The sequence below is a fragment of the Pholcus phalangioides genome, unplaced genomic scaffold, assembly GCF_987345545.1.
Source record: "Pholcus phalangioides strain wild (caught in Gottingen) unplaced genomic scaffold, Ppha-v1.0 ptg000039l_1, whole genome shotgun sequence".
In the NCBI taxonomy this organism is placed as follows: Eukaryota; Metazoa; Arthropoda; class Arachnida; order Araneae; family Pholcidae; genus Pholcus; species Pholcus phalangioides.
The window spans coordinates 22,344,640-22,360,110 of NW_028301625.1; positions in this window are offsets into that span (position 1 = coordinate 22,344,640).

Here is a 15,471-nt window from a genome sequence, read left to right on the forward strand (position 1 = left end):
ATTTGCGAAAATTGACACAGTTTAAACTACAATCGCAGGTTAAAGGATTAGAGATCGACACGGATTGGTTAAAATCCTCAATTTAACCAATCTGTTTCGATCTTCAATCCTTTCACCTGCGATTGCAATTTAAACTGTTGGTGAATACGGCGGCAACAATTTTATTGTGTCAGGGTGATTAAATTACATTTTATAGCCGATTCCCCCCCCCCCTCAAGAATGTGCAAATAACGTGAATCCATCCGAACCGGGACTGTAACTATGACCCCACAAGGGAGGGGCTCACGCATAGATATAATATAACACTCAATATATATAACACGTTAATCTTATGTCTATGGGCTCACAAGGCTCCATCCTGGGAGCCCGAAACGATTCTTAACATTTTTTTTTGTTTGTGTGTGTGTTTTTTTGTTATTGTGTTTCTCACAATACTATTAGGACTCCTTAGCCGTACATGCACCTTGTAAACATTCCTCTGAAGAATTTTCAACTACTCAGTACATGCCGAAATGTGTTGCGTGTATGCAGTATATGTGTGGCTCTAACGTATTTATATCAGAATTATGTGTGATATTGTTGTAATGGTTTTACGCACTGTAAATTCCCTAAGAGGGGCCCTGGGAAAAACCTGGCTAGAGACCCGAAAAAGATCCCAACCGAAAGGCCCTACTGCAGGACGGGGGCCTCACTGTAACCCCCTTTTATTGAACCACTGAGTTTTCATATTAATACTGCTAAAATTAGTTGATAATAAAATAAAAACTAAGGCCTTCTATTAGAAAAGTCTGTAATTCACTGATTCCGGTCAGTTGGTTTAACAATACCTTTATTGAATAACGCTACTTTATTGAATAGTCATTGGCAAATAAAAGATACGATTATATTAGAGTTTTTTAATATATACAAGTTCAACGTAAATTCCTTCATAAAATAGAGGTGATAGAATACATCAACACAAATATATATTGTTTATAATTTGTGTTAATTGCATTTTTAATTGGGTTGCTGTATTTTTGAAATATATGACATCCATATTTTTATGGGCATCTTTTTATCAGCCACCTTGTTGGGCATTTTGTCTGTTGTGGCGTTGTATTTGTATTTGTATTTGCTGTTTCCTGGCACAAAAATTCAATACAACACTCTACCACATCTCAAATATTCATCAATATTGAGCATATTTGAGATATATATATTCATCAATATATCAAAAATATTGTTCGTCTTAATGCTTACTCTGTCATCCTGCGTTTTTATAGAAAGTATTTACGATCACCCTGGCTGAATGCAAGAGCCCCCGTGCATAAAAACAATTATTCGTTCTGCTAATATCTACGCTAAATTTCTGAAACTCTTCGAAATCACCAGACATTCATATTCATGCAAAATATATAATACATTCAAAATAACTGTCACCAAAAGCATTGCTACTGATGTTTTAAAAAAAATTCTGCTTAGAAGGAAGTGGACTGAACTGTACGGACATTTTCATCAGAAAAAAACGACAACAACAGTATTTTTTATTTAACTAGGCAAACAATATCTCAATGAACCGTAGCAAGCGTTATAGTAACACCAAATACAAAAGAAAAATAAAATTGCTTTATCCTTTTGCTCAAACCAAATCGGAAATGCGGTTATAAAACCAGCTCAGAGAGGCCTTCGAAAATCATTATAAGATTTCTTCTTATTGTTAGCCGAGAAATCTTCCAAATCCTTCTTCAATTTCAGCTTCCGTTGTTTTTCTTTTCTGTTGTCATTTCCGACAATCATACAATTTCATTTTTATTCGTCTATTTTTATCTTTAGACAGTCCGATCTATCACGTAACATTTAAATAAGAAACAAGTTTTATTTTAAAATAAATCCCCTATCAGGTGTAAAATCTAACGACGATCCATCTTTGTGAATAGATATATCACATTCTTGGAAGACATGTCTGAATTCACGAACAATACATTGGTCAGAAGGTCATCTAACTGTTTGGTAGAATATCAAAAGCGTTAAAGTAAGAACTCTCTAAAGCAGGGGTCTTCGACCTTACAGACACCGACAGACAATTAAGTGAGCCGCTGTGGAGTTCCGCATAACTTAATTTACAAATTCACTTGAATAACGAGTAGCATAGTTCCAGAGCAACTGAGTGGTCCGAGGTGCATTTTCAGATCACTTATGCGACCCCCGGTGCATTTTTAGACCACATAAGTGACCCACGGCACATATCCAGGTCACTTAAGTAGCCTTCGGCACTGTTCCAGATTATTTAATTTTTCCGCGACATATTTACAAATCACTTGAGTGACTCACGGCACCGTTCCAGATCCCTTGAGTGGCCGCAGCACATTTCCAGAGCACTTGAGTGGCCGCAGCACATTTCCAGAGCACTTGAGTGGCCGCAACACATTTCTAGATGATTAAATGACCCGCGGCACATTTACGGTACATATAAGTGACCCGCGGCACATTTCCAGGTCACTTAATTGACCCACGACATATTTACCGATCAAATGAGTGACTCGCGGCGCTGTTTCAGAGCACTTGAGTGGCCGTAGCACATCTGCAGATCACTTAAATGACCCACGGTACATTTTCAGATCACTTAAGTGACCCAGGATACATTTACAGACGGTGCCGTCTTAACGCATGTGCAAACCCGGGCTCCTCAAAAGAAGAGGGACCATTCAAAAAATGAGATATAGTTGAAATTTTTGAGGAGTAAGGGAAAGTAACCATATACTGTGTCCCCCTATAAGCAAAATCGATAATTTTGAAAATTTGTTTAGAGTTAAACATAATTTAAAAACTCTGATTTTTAGGTAACTCAATTCATTGTTGAATAGCACTGCAAAAGTGTGATTGTACTAAATTTTTTTCATCAAAGCTGCGCTAATTCCATCCCCGTCCCCTCGCTTTTCCAGTTATTATCTACACATTTATTTACAAATACAAATACAAATACAACAAATACAAATTTAGTTGATTATATTTATTAGTTATATTATAATGTATATAATAATTAGTTTATATATATATATATATATATACTGTATATTACTTGATTATATAATTAGCTTTTTTTTCATGGATACGACAAGTAAAAGTCATATATCATCAAAATGAATCTAATAGTCAGGAAAAAAAAATATATATATATATATATATATATATATATATATATATATATATATATATATATATATATATATATATGTATGTATCACGAGAATATGCATGATGAGTTTCCCTCTGAAACTCAGAGGGGACAGATTTAGGAATTCAGCTATAGCAAAAATTGCCAGTGCTCCTGACTAAACACGACTGTGACGAATACGCAACACAATATTCAATTAGTCATCTATAATTATCAATCGCTCTCTAGCTGATAAAAATCTTTCCTCAAGTCATAAATATAACTGTTCAAAGTTGATTTCGATTAAAGGGTAAATGAAGAGAGCAAAGCAACTTCGTCACTGCAAGTAGTCAAATGAATGGTTTTGAAGAGATTCCTGGCGCTTTCGCAAGATAGCAGCTCTGTATATGCAAATTTTAGAGGGGACGAATATCTGGAGCTTTCCCTTATGCATGTAAATTTGCCTGCTAGGGCCTCAGAAAAATCACTTGGACTGGGGGCCCATGGTGCTCTTAAGACGGCCTTGTTTACAGATCAATTAACGTTCCGCGACATATTCACAGATCACTCAAGTGAACCGCGGCACACATACAAATCATGCAAGTGAACCACGGCACAGTTCCAGACCAGTCAAGCGAACTGCGGCACATTTATAGATCACCCAAGTGACCTGCCGTGCTATTTCAGATCACTCAAGTGACCTGCTGTGCTGTTTCAGATCACTCAAGTGGCCCGCGATACATTTTCAAACCAATGATGTACCGACCGCCCCCCCCCCCTCCTAAAATGACGATCACCTTTGCTCTTCTAAAGCGACGAAAACAGTAGTATTTCAAACGGTATAAAAATAAAATAAGTAACAATTAACTTTTCATTTTCTCTCGTAGCGATACGATCGGACAACGACCAAACAAAATGGTGCAACCTGAGAATTCAACAGTAAACAAACAAAAACTTCCTAACACAAGAAAAAAAAAAGTCTTGTCCCTTAATCTCCAACAAGATCAGGTCAAGTTAACCATTGAAGAGGCCATAACACAATCTTCCTTAGAAAAACACAACGCTAAAGTTCACACTTCTCGGTACTATTTGAACTCTATTATTTTATTGTTATCATTGTGTTTTTCTTTCTTCCTTTCAATATATATTGAACAATATATATATATATATATATAGCTTTTTATATTATACATAAAACTCTATTTTATTTCCTTTATTGCGGCTGATATATTATGTTGAGACAATACCTATGAGGTCGACGTTTCGATTAACGAGCATGTAGCCACGATCGTGGAACATAATGGCTTCTAGACGGTTTACCAGACACTATTTCAGACGCTACTGTAGTTTTTTTTTAACCTTCCGTTGGGAATTGAATCATTATTTTAATAATACTTCAACAATAAGTGGTAGCTGTATTCTCTGGATTCCATACTGATCAGGTTTTGTTTCAGATATTTTAGCTTCCAAGACCTATATTTAAATATTGAAACTCCATTAAGAACTGAAATTTAATATCTTAAAATCATTACTTTGTCAATAATGTCTATTGACATTCTTTCTTAACTTTAGGTCCTGGTGTCACAAATGTGTGTGGGTTGCCTTTTCTCACTGTAGAATTTTTTTCTTTTAACCTCGGGGACATTTTCCATTTCATACCGGGCACCGCCCAGGCTCTATCGACAATTGTCAATTTTATCCATTGCCCCGGATGAGGAGCTGGGCGATGTCGGGTGCTTTATTATGCATATATAAATGTATTACATGTGCGACAATAAAACACATTAAAAAAAAGGTTACAAATTTTAAAAGCTACAAAATTAAGAAGAGTTACAAAACTTACAGATAGCAAAAATTCACAAGTTTTAAGGCTTTGTGTATAGTGAGCTCTTTGTTGTTTACCGTGGATAGGCCACGTCTACGCTTTTCGGCTTGATGGCTCGGGTGGGGCCTTCGTGTCCCTGTGGCCAGCTGGTTCACATCTACCCTCTCGGCTTTATGGCTATAGTGAGCCCTCTACCATGGTCATACTAGGTCCTGTGGACCACTTCGACTCTTCTCGGCTTGGTGGCTCGAATTATCTCTTTGTGCCGCAGTGGCCAGCGCAGATGCTGAGCCACCTCTCGGCTTGGCGGCTCTAGTAAACCCTCTACTGTGGCCATACCAGGTCCTGGACCACTTCTACTCTTCTTAACTTGGTGACTCGGGTAAGCCCTTCGTGTCACTGTGGTCAACTAAGGTGCTGCGTCACATCTCACTTCTCGGCTTGGTGACCTTAGGGACAGGGATTTTAGCCCTGACTTTAAGGATAGTGTAAGTTTTGAGTTAGAAATATGGTAAATATGAACTTTGGGGCTCTCATCAGAGGGCAGCACTTAAAGTTGAACTTTCAGAGGATTTTAAGATGGACTCCAGGAGGAAGTGCCTTTGAGAAAAGTGTGATTTATTACATAATATTTAGGAATACAATTCTTTAAAAAAATTATATATGAAGATGAATATACCCTGCATCATCTTGGTTGAAAAAATTTGAACGAAGTGAATTATTTCTTCACACAAAACAAAATTGAAAATTTGAAAACAATTTTATTCATGTTTTTAACGCATTTTTTGAGTACCAAAAATGTAAAAACATTTCGAAAATTCAAAAAAATTAATACTCTTTTCTTAAAGGGTTATAAACCGGAATATGATAATATAGATACAGTAGACGCTGCTTATTAGGATCATGAATAATGTTATCATTTGGTTATTGTTATCACTTTCGCTAAGTACGGGCGTGGTGGTGGTGTCACAGGGAGTTTTTCTCTAATAGGGTTGTCAGTAAATGAAATAGCTTACCACTGGTTGTCGTGAATTCTAACACAATTAATACCTTTAAAAGAAATATGATAGATATAGTGGGATAAATCGGGAAGGTATCCAAACTTAGATAAGACAAGCAGAATCTTTTTTATGGGTAGTGTGTATTATATATTATTAATTTTTTTTTTGATGATATATGCTTTTATATTGGGTATTTTTGATATATTTGACATCCTTTTTTTTTATGGGCATAATTCTTTCAGCCACCTTGTAGTCAATTTGCCTGTTGTAGCCCCTGCATTTGTATTATTATTTTCCGACAAGTCCCGAAGTGATCACATTAAGCAGCGCACTGTATTTTTTTATTATTATTTGAATGTACCTTGAACTTTAAACGAAGAAAGTTCACGGTAATAAAATTCTCGCAGCAAAAGCTATTTTATTGGGGTATCTGGAATGTCTTTTGAAACCTTTCAATAAGCCCCCAAAGGCATTATTGTTGATGGGTTTTGCGCCCCATCGTGACGTAACTCGCATTTCACACGTTGGACGCTTGACTTGTGTACCATAAACTCGAGGCGTCTTGAATTGAAGAAGCCACGGGAACGTTTTCTCTCTAATACCTTTCTTTTCTTACTCTACTTCTTTATAACTTCTTCTCTCAAAACCACCTTCATTTTTTTTCTCGCCTTTTTATTGTATTTCCTTTTTCTTACTGCATCTCCTTCACCTCTCGTCTACCATGTCTGGTTCTTGAAGAAAAATAAGGTATACATGCGGGTTCATTTTTTCTAGTCTCTTCCTAAAGCGACATGCTTCCGCTTGGATGTTCTGATTGAATTCCAGCATTTGCAATCGGGACTCGTAATATATTGTGCAAGCGGGGGGGGGGGGGAGGGGGCGCTAAGCGATGGTGCAAGAGGTGCGGCGCACATGCATGGGCGGCAGCTTAGGCTTTCTTTGTATACAAAAATTTTTGAAAATTTCCAACAGTAAAAATTCACATGACATCACGCTTTTGAGCCATATGTTGACAACAGAGGTGTTGCGCAAACTTGAGGGAAAACACAGGGCCTGGGAGCGTGTAATACCAGAAACAAAAATGTACTCTACCACAAGGGGAAAGTGTGCAATTGATCAACAATTCTATATTTTACACATAAATGTGAAATGATATTGTTTTAAAAAAGGTGCTCTCACACAAAATAGCATCTTTTCAGGAACAGTTAAACGAACGCAGAGGAAACAATCCAGCTTCTCGCTTTCCCGGCCCCTAGAGCACTTGGAAAATTGGATTTATTTTTTTTGGCCTCGGAAGAGACGGGGCAACATCTTCCTAACTGGAAGCTGGAGGACAGGGGAACCGTATAAAAATGTACATTTTTTTTATTTTGTTACATACTGTATTTTCACTCTCAGAACTGGTGCAGAGTAATTTTTGAACGACTTTTGAGCATTTTTTTTAATTAAAACTATACCTCTACGACGGACGATTAATGAGATAAAGGCAGCATTAGTACTTACAGCACACCCTGTACACATGTTGCACACGGCCGCAAAATGCCCAAATCCACTGTGTCTGGTGTTCAGTTTCTTTAAAATTCCAAACTTCCAGGTTCGATTCGAGTTTTCAGCTTCAACAATTATATTCGAGTCTATAATTTATCGATGTCCTGTATCGACCATCCTGATTTCCCTTATTTGTCTCGATGACATATGGCAATTATGCACCGAATAAAAGTATCATTGCTTTGTTATTCGATAAATATTATACAGGGCGTTCTGTTTAATGGACCGACAAACTCAGAGGGTTGTTAGTAGGCATCAAGACGAACAAACATTGCGATGGAACATGGTGTCGCAAACCACGTTGAGAGGGTGAAAATCGTGAAAAACGCATGCAGGCTCTGAGTCCAGAGGAGACGGAAGGTGGATGTCAGTTGACCGCTGAATACGTTCGTGGGTTCGCTCTTCATATCTGACAAGCAGCGTCGCGAAACACATGCACTGGGGTAGGATCACGTTCTGCGGACGACGTAAATTAGCGCTATTGTGGTAGTAATCACGTGTAGCAGTTAGTTGTCTGTTTCAATGAGTAAATCAGCGTTGCTTGGCCTCCACGTTCGCCGGATCTCAATCCGTGTGACTTTTACCTATGGGGTCACATTAAATCACTTTATGCGACGCCTGTGGACACACCGGAGGATCTCATGGAGCGGATTGTTGTCGCTGCGGCAGACATCAAAAGCATACCTGGTATCTTCGAGCTCGTCCGGGAATCGTTTTACGTCGTTGTAGACTGTGCAATGACGTCAGCGGCCGCCACTTCCAACAACTCTTGTAAGAATTAATCAAATAAATCTTTTGTAGTCATTATTATACTTTTTGTCGTTCCAGCGTGACGTCGAAACCTGCATGCGTTTTTCGCGATTTTGACTCTCTCAACGTAGTTTGCGACACCACGTTCCATTGAAATTTTTGTTCCACTTTATGTCCACTAACAACCCTCTGAGTTTGTCGGTTCATCAACAGAACACCCTGTATATACGCTAAGCTCATTTCAAAAACAAAATGAAACGGGAACGAATGAAAATAATCCGATATTTCTTTTTTAGAAATTGCTGCGAGTGCCAAGGTGTGTCCATAACTACGCAGATTCAAAAAGGAGTAATGTGCCAGAGACTTTTCACGAACCTTTAGTAGACTTGTCGTCACTTCGGTACCATGCGATGGTGGAATGGCACGATGATATAAACATCGGTTCTAATGACTATTGAAGACCACCAATATACAGGTTAAGTGACGTGACTCTCTTGCTTTGGCTTCATCTGCATGTTACGCCATAAACCTAGTAGAAGGCAGAATTTTGGATTATTACTTGTACTTGATTTTATTATTCCCATCTTTTTCAGTAGAGGAAATTAGTAGTAGCTACTCTGAAGTGGTGTTTTTTTTTTCAACTCAGGGAAGAGATGGCGTCAAGATGAGCGCAGATTACATTGCTACACACACACCGCGAGAATCCTCAGCACTGAGCGGTTGGCCTAATTTTATTACCCTTCATGTGCATAAAATGACAGTGGTTTGACAAAAATGATTAAATCAGATAAATGACCGAGAATTAAATCCATGGGATATACGATCCCCGTCACGCCAGGAGCACGACTGTGCAATGGCTCTTGGGAAAAAAAGAACGTGGGAAATATTTTGAATGTTTATTCTACCCATGTTATTCTATGGAAGTTATTTTCCTAGAATATTTTTAACGTGTGTTTCAATAGGGATACACATTCGCGTTTCAGACAAAACTTAGATAACAAAAATAAGGTATCCAACCAGCTGATAAAAAAAAGAAGAAAAACTTGCACATTCATGCTTCTGGCATGCGGGGGACGATACGATATACACATTTTCTAACAATGTATTTCTACTATATCAGAACTAGATAAATATAAAGATTCTCACTGGATAAACTTCCATTAAATGCATCTATAATTGATCATCCGGTTATTTTTGTCGCATGGTAGTCATTTTATGCATAAGAGAATAAATTAGTCAGGGACATATAATTAAAGATTTCAAATAGCTGGGTTTTTTTTTTCGTTTATATACTTCTAACAGGCATTCCAATGAGAGATTGGTGCACTAAACCATTCAGCTACCGGGTGGCGTAACTGATCGCGCGTGCGCGTGCGTGCGTGCGTGTATGTGCGCGTGTGTGTGAGAGAGACTTTTTTTTTTATATTAGCATACACACCTAGTAAGAAAAATGTTTATGATACTATGGTGATTATTAATTCCTGACGGTTCCGAAGAAACACGTGAGTCGAGTGGCACGTTATTTAGGGGGCGAAAAGGTTCCAACAAATTCATTACAACTCTCATTTAATGTTTAGTCGCAGAATTAACGACTTCCAATTTTTTTCGGAAGTAATGTATTTTCTGCGCATATACATACGATCTGATGCATCATCATACGATTTATACCTACTAACAAGGAAAGGGTCTTAAGGTGTCGTCATCAAAAAATTAGAAAAAATTTAAGCACATTCATCTCACCCAGAAACACGTAAAAACCAAAAAATTGGCGGTGGAGTGCAATTAGTAAAGCCACAAAAAATTAATAAAAATGACAACAGTTGGCTGCTCATCGCCTCTTGTGCTTCTTAGCGCGATCTATAATAAAATTATTTTTTGACACTTTTTACACTCTGGCTCTTTTTTTTCTCCTCTACTTTTTATTTTTATTTTTCTTCTATAGCTTTTCTCTACGTGTGATCTCTCCTTTATATAGTATATGAAGGCGTGATCATATGTTGTTTGAATGACGTCACTCCAAGTCTATAGGGTTGCGGGATTTTTAAATTCATTCTTGGCCTCTATTGGTATTCAAAATATTATTTAAAAAAAAATTGAGTGACCCATAATAATTCCGCCGGTTTTTTTATATTTTTGTGCATATTTAATCTTAAATGGGTAGAATCAGTGGCAATTTTTTTAAAACTTTTTCAAGACGTCACCTTGGAACCCTTTCCTTGTGAGACCCCATTTTTCTCGTCGCTCCGAACGAACATGTACGAATAAGCCAACAACTTCCCCATGCAAAATTAAAATTTGTTTTTGGGTCTGTACAGAATTTATGACAACAATTTATACTGATTAGCGAGCTACCGATTTGCATCCTCATCAACAAAGCTTTGTATAGTTCCCCTCCCTCGCGATTTCTGTTGCAAATTCATACACTAGTTCAAAGTAATGTCATGGGAGTTATTCATTTTCATTCTCTTTTGTTTCAATATATAAATTTCTTGGTTCTCTAGAAACGAGCTGTCATCTGGTTAGTTTCTTACGATATCTATTTCGTTTCACTAAAATTCATTAGTATGTCTGAGGCAGTGGAATAGAACATCGGTAAATCAAACGTAGAGAGCATTCATCCTTTCTGGAAAAAATATTTGCTTAATCATTGTCTATTGTTCCGCAAACCAATATGTCGCACTATTGAATATACATAATACTTATTAATACATAATATAGTATAATAATATATAATAAAGTATTATATATACATAATACTTTATATATATCCCTTTCACATGCAAAGCTGTATCGATAACTTTAATAAAATTTGAAATAAAATAGTTTGTGCAATGTACCATCTATAATATTATTATAGTCATCATATAGCCTTCTGAGTATTTTTTCAATGAAATATGAACGAAAATAACATCCAAAATAGTTTTCTCACTCAATTATGGAACTAATTAGCATAGCATACAAGATATACAGAAAACTAGGAAAAATGTATAGATACTGATTTTTGTAGAAGAAAAATCCATCTCCGCCTCCAGATGGACTCAAACTACGGACGAGTGCTCTATCACTTAGCTATGAAAGCAGACGGGATATTTCTTCCTTGGAGCGTATATATGCTGAGCGGCACCGTACGATTAACAGTGGCAACAGTCACTTAATTGCTTGTAAATGACATCAGAGATACCAGGTGGCGAGATATATGTAGAAAAATATGTCCTCTCCACTTGTGCAAACAAGATATACGGGAAAACTCTAGCTATTAAGAAAATTCGGGTAATATGGAATACTACTTTTATTTTTTCGATTATCACAATTTGAAACATGATAGAAACCAAAAACTCGAATTTCTATAAAATTAGAATTCTTGTCTTTGCATTGACATGTGTATAGTATTTAAAAATAAATATTATGTCTAAGGAAAAAAACGTATTAAAAAATAATTTTTGTCGGGTAAATATGGAATAGGGAGTTCAAAATGGAGAAAACTAATTCGATTGATCAAAAACAAAATTTCATGAGTCTATGACGATGGAAAATGAAAATTTCATCATTTGTTTTTGTAGTTGATGGTGTCGTAGTATATTTACAAGAATCCAAAAATGCAATGTTTCTATTCTGCCCCAAAACTGTCAAGGTGGGCCCACAGAGAGCAGGGCATACATTATTTCTGGACCTTTCCTCTTCTATCTTACTAAACTTTCCATTTTGAAGAAATATTCTAGCCCAATCTCGGATAATACTTATAGTATTCCATATTACCCGACACAGTGGCGTAGCCAGCTTTTTGTCAATGGGGGAGCGAAATTGTAAATGGCGCCTGATTCTGTTCCTGATTTAGGCGCAAATTTAAAATTATGCGTTTGTTGGACGTACTTTAAATTTCAATAAAAAAATCGAATATATTTTCAATTTTCCGTTATGTGAATTTTTTTTCAAATTAATTAAATTCATTACTTTTGATTGATTAAATTGATTTTTATTTTATCAATTTAAAATTTTTTAATTGTACTTTAGCACGTATGTACTGTATGTATATAAAAATACAAACTCTAGGACGCAACAGGTAAATTGCTCAACAAAGTAACTGAAAAAATAAGGGTTCGACTCCCGGTAGAGGCAGAGATGAGTTTTTCCTTCCTTAAAAAAATTAACATCTCAAATAATAAATATCTTCACAAAATCCAGTCTTCCGTTATCTTTTTATATTTTTGTTTTCTATTTAAAGAAATGAAAGTTTGAAAAATTTTTCATAATTCCATCGAATTGCTTTCATCATGTTACACTGTTATCGTAAGCAGATCATATACTACTAGATTGCAGACGCTCACGCAAAGGGTGCTGTTTACCGGAAAAAGGTTTTGGAACTACCGTTCACTAATTTTTCAAACTAATTGGTGTGTGCCGGATAATTTCGTGTGTGCTTAATATATTTTGGAGTGTTGAAGGCATGTAAAGTGTTTTAAGTGCAAATAATCATCTTCCAGAACAGAAGTGAAAGTGGCAGGTGTACGAATCGATTGAATATCCACTGAAAAAGTTTTAGTGCTCATCGGATCTACCTGCTTTCTGTGGAGAGACTTTTTGAAGGAAAGTCCTGCTCTGTCGAAGTTGAAAAACCTAAGACGTTGTGCAGTATATTAAAAATATATATGGACGGGTGAATGTGTGGTTTATAGTAGTAGTATGTTCATTTTTAATTAAATAAATCCTTGGGATCAATGGTGACTCGAAACAGAATTTTCACCCGCTCGAGGCCCCTCTTTAGCACCTCTCTGGTGCACACTAGTAAAACAACCACAAAAACTAGAAGCTGTGTTCATGGCCCCCACATCCTGGAGTAGGGCCCCTAGGCTGGAATCTTTTACGCGTCCCTTCAGGATGGATTTATAGCGTGAAAAAACTAAAAAATAACGAAAATCGTCCCAGCTAGATGGTTTACACACAAAACATGTGTTTCCCATTTTTTTACCTTCACCTCTAATTTGGCGTTCCTCCTATCGTGGCGCCCTTTGCGGCCGCATGAGTCGCACAGCCCTATAGAGCCGTCCCTGCACGGGGGTGGTATTTCAGAACATAAAAGAATTAATCCTTTAATTCGAAAAACCACGAAATTTCTAACGCGTTTCTGATATACAATGGGTGCCGTCATCAGAGGATAAATCCCGCTGACCCGGGATCCGACTTGGGTTGATTACCAAATCTTAACTCTTGCATGTTCAGCGAAAAAATTTCATCTGTTCGAGTCTCAGAAATTCTGACTCCGACGATTGACTCGCTCAGGCATATTTTTTCCGCTGAGCAACAAGGAGTGATATGATTTGGTAACCAACCAAGTGAGATCCCTGGTCAGCGTAATAGTGGTCCGATTTATCCTCTATGGTACTCATTGGGTGACGAAAGGCGTTAGAAATTTCGTGGTTTTTTCCCCATTTATTTGCCTTAATTGGTTATTTTAGTGATTCAAGAAAAAAAAAATAATGAAACTATATAGCGAGCGATGAATAGACAAGGCTTGTTTGATCAAATACCATGTTTCCTAGAAATATTTTGTCCTAATTCCTGTTGAACAAAATATTTCTAGGGGGCTTGCTATGTGGGGGTGCCATTATATGAGATCTTCGCATTTGGCGTTAAACAGCAGAGCTTCGGCAGACGGTACGCCATGGCGTTCATTTTGAACTATGAGTCTGCTACAGGAAAGCGATGAGTAGTGAATTTACATAATTTTATTTTGAAAATTTCCAACTAATTAATGGGAAGATCGATGTAGGTGTCACAAGATAAAAAAGGCATCGGTCGACTTAGTCCAGGGATAATTTCTTCGAATCATTGCTCTACTGTGAGGCAGTTGATTCAGATGAAACACAACATGCAAAAAAAGGCGGTGATTCGTCCTCAACGATATTCAAGTGGAAGATGAGGTGCTCTTAAATCTTCTAAAAAATGTATGCCCAAGCAAAGCACCAGGAGATATCAGTCTATCCTATGATCATTAGGGAATGTGCTAATGAACTGTTGGGGCCAGTTTTGTAGATTTTCAGAAGTAGTGTTGCTGAGGGTATTGTCCCAGAGGATTGGAAGCTTGCTAATGTGGTTCTGATATTTAAAAAAAGTAGTAGAGAAACCCTGTCGAATTACCGTTCAGTGAGTTTCATGAGGTTCCTCTCGAAAATTTTGGAAATTATTATCAAAAGGAAATTGGTGAAGTGGATAGACGAGAATGGCATTGTTGGAAAACCAGCATTGGTTCAGGATGGGAAATCATGTGTTATTTAACCTCCTTTGCTTCTATGATCAAGTAACTAAGGCTGTGGGAAATATCAAAAACATAGATGTTATTTATCTTGATTTCCAGAAGGCATTCAATTGGGTCCAACATGGTAAACTTTTGAAGTGTTTTTACGAGATTGAGATAGGTCACAATGAGTTATGGTTAAGAGGGAATTTTCTGCTTCTACAGGTGTCAAAAGTGGAGTCCCTAAAGGAAGTGTGCTTGGGTCCATACTTTTTCACTTTTTTTCGATAACCTCAATCAGGGTCTCGATGGGATTGTTAGAAAATTTGCGGATGACGTGAAGCTAATGGGGGTAGTCAGGAATCCAAGTGATAGGAAGATACTCCAGACAAACTTGATTGCAGCATGGCCTTTATTCACTCATTTCGTTTCAAACAACCAATGTTTCACTTACGAAGTGAATGGTATTACCATCCTGTATGCAACTAGGTGTACTGATTTGGGAATTCTCATTGATGAGCAGCTTCGGTTTTCTGAACATTATTCAACGGTGGTCAAAAAAGCAAACAATGTTTGGTTTGATTCTTAAAAAAATCTGTTCACATTCCATGTTCTCCTAGTCATTCTTCAGCCTTTCCATGACCTAGTTCATCCCGGACTGGAGTATGGCGCAAGGTTCTGGAAACAGAGGGACAGACTTGGTTGAGTGCAGAGAAGAGCTGCATGTGCTCTTGTTGGCATACAGGGCTTGAACTATGAAGAAAGACTTGATTTCTTGAATATATTTATATTGGAGGAATGCAGGTATTAGGGGATATGTTTAAAATTTTCAATGGGATGGGGACCAGGATTTATTAATATTCTGTGAATCAACTTCTTTGACAATTCGAGGTTGTGGTATCTCCCAGGGAGTTTTTCACTAATGGGGGTTGTTAATAAATGGAATAGCTTACCTCTGGGGGTCGTGAATTCTAACACAAAT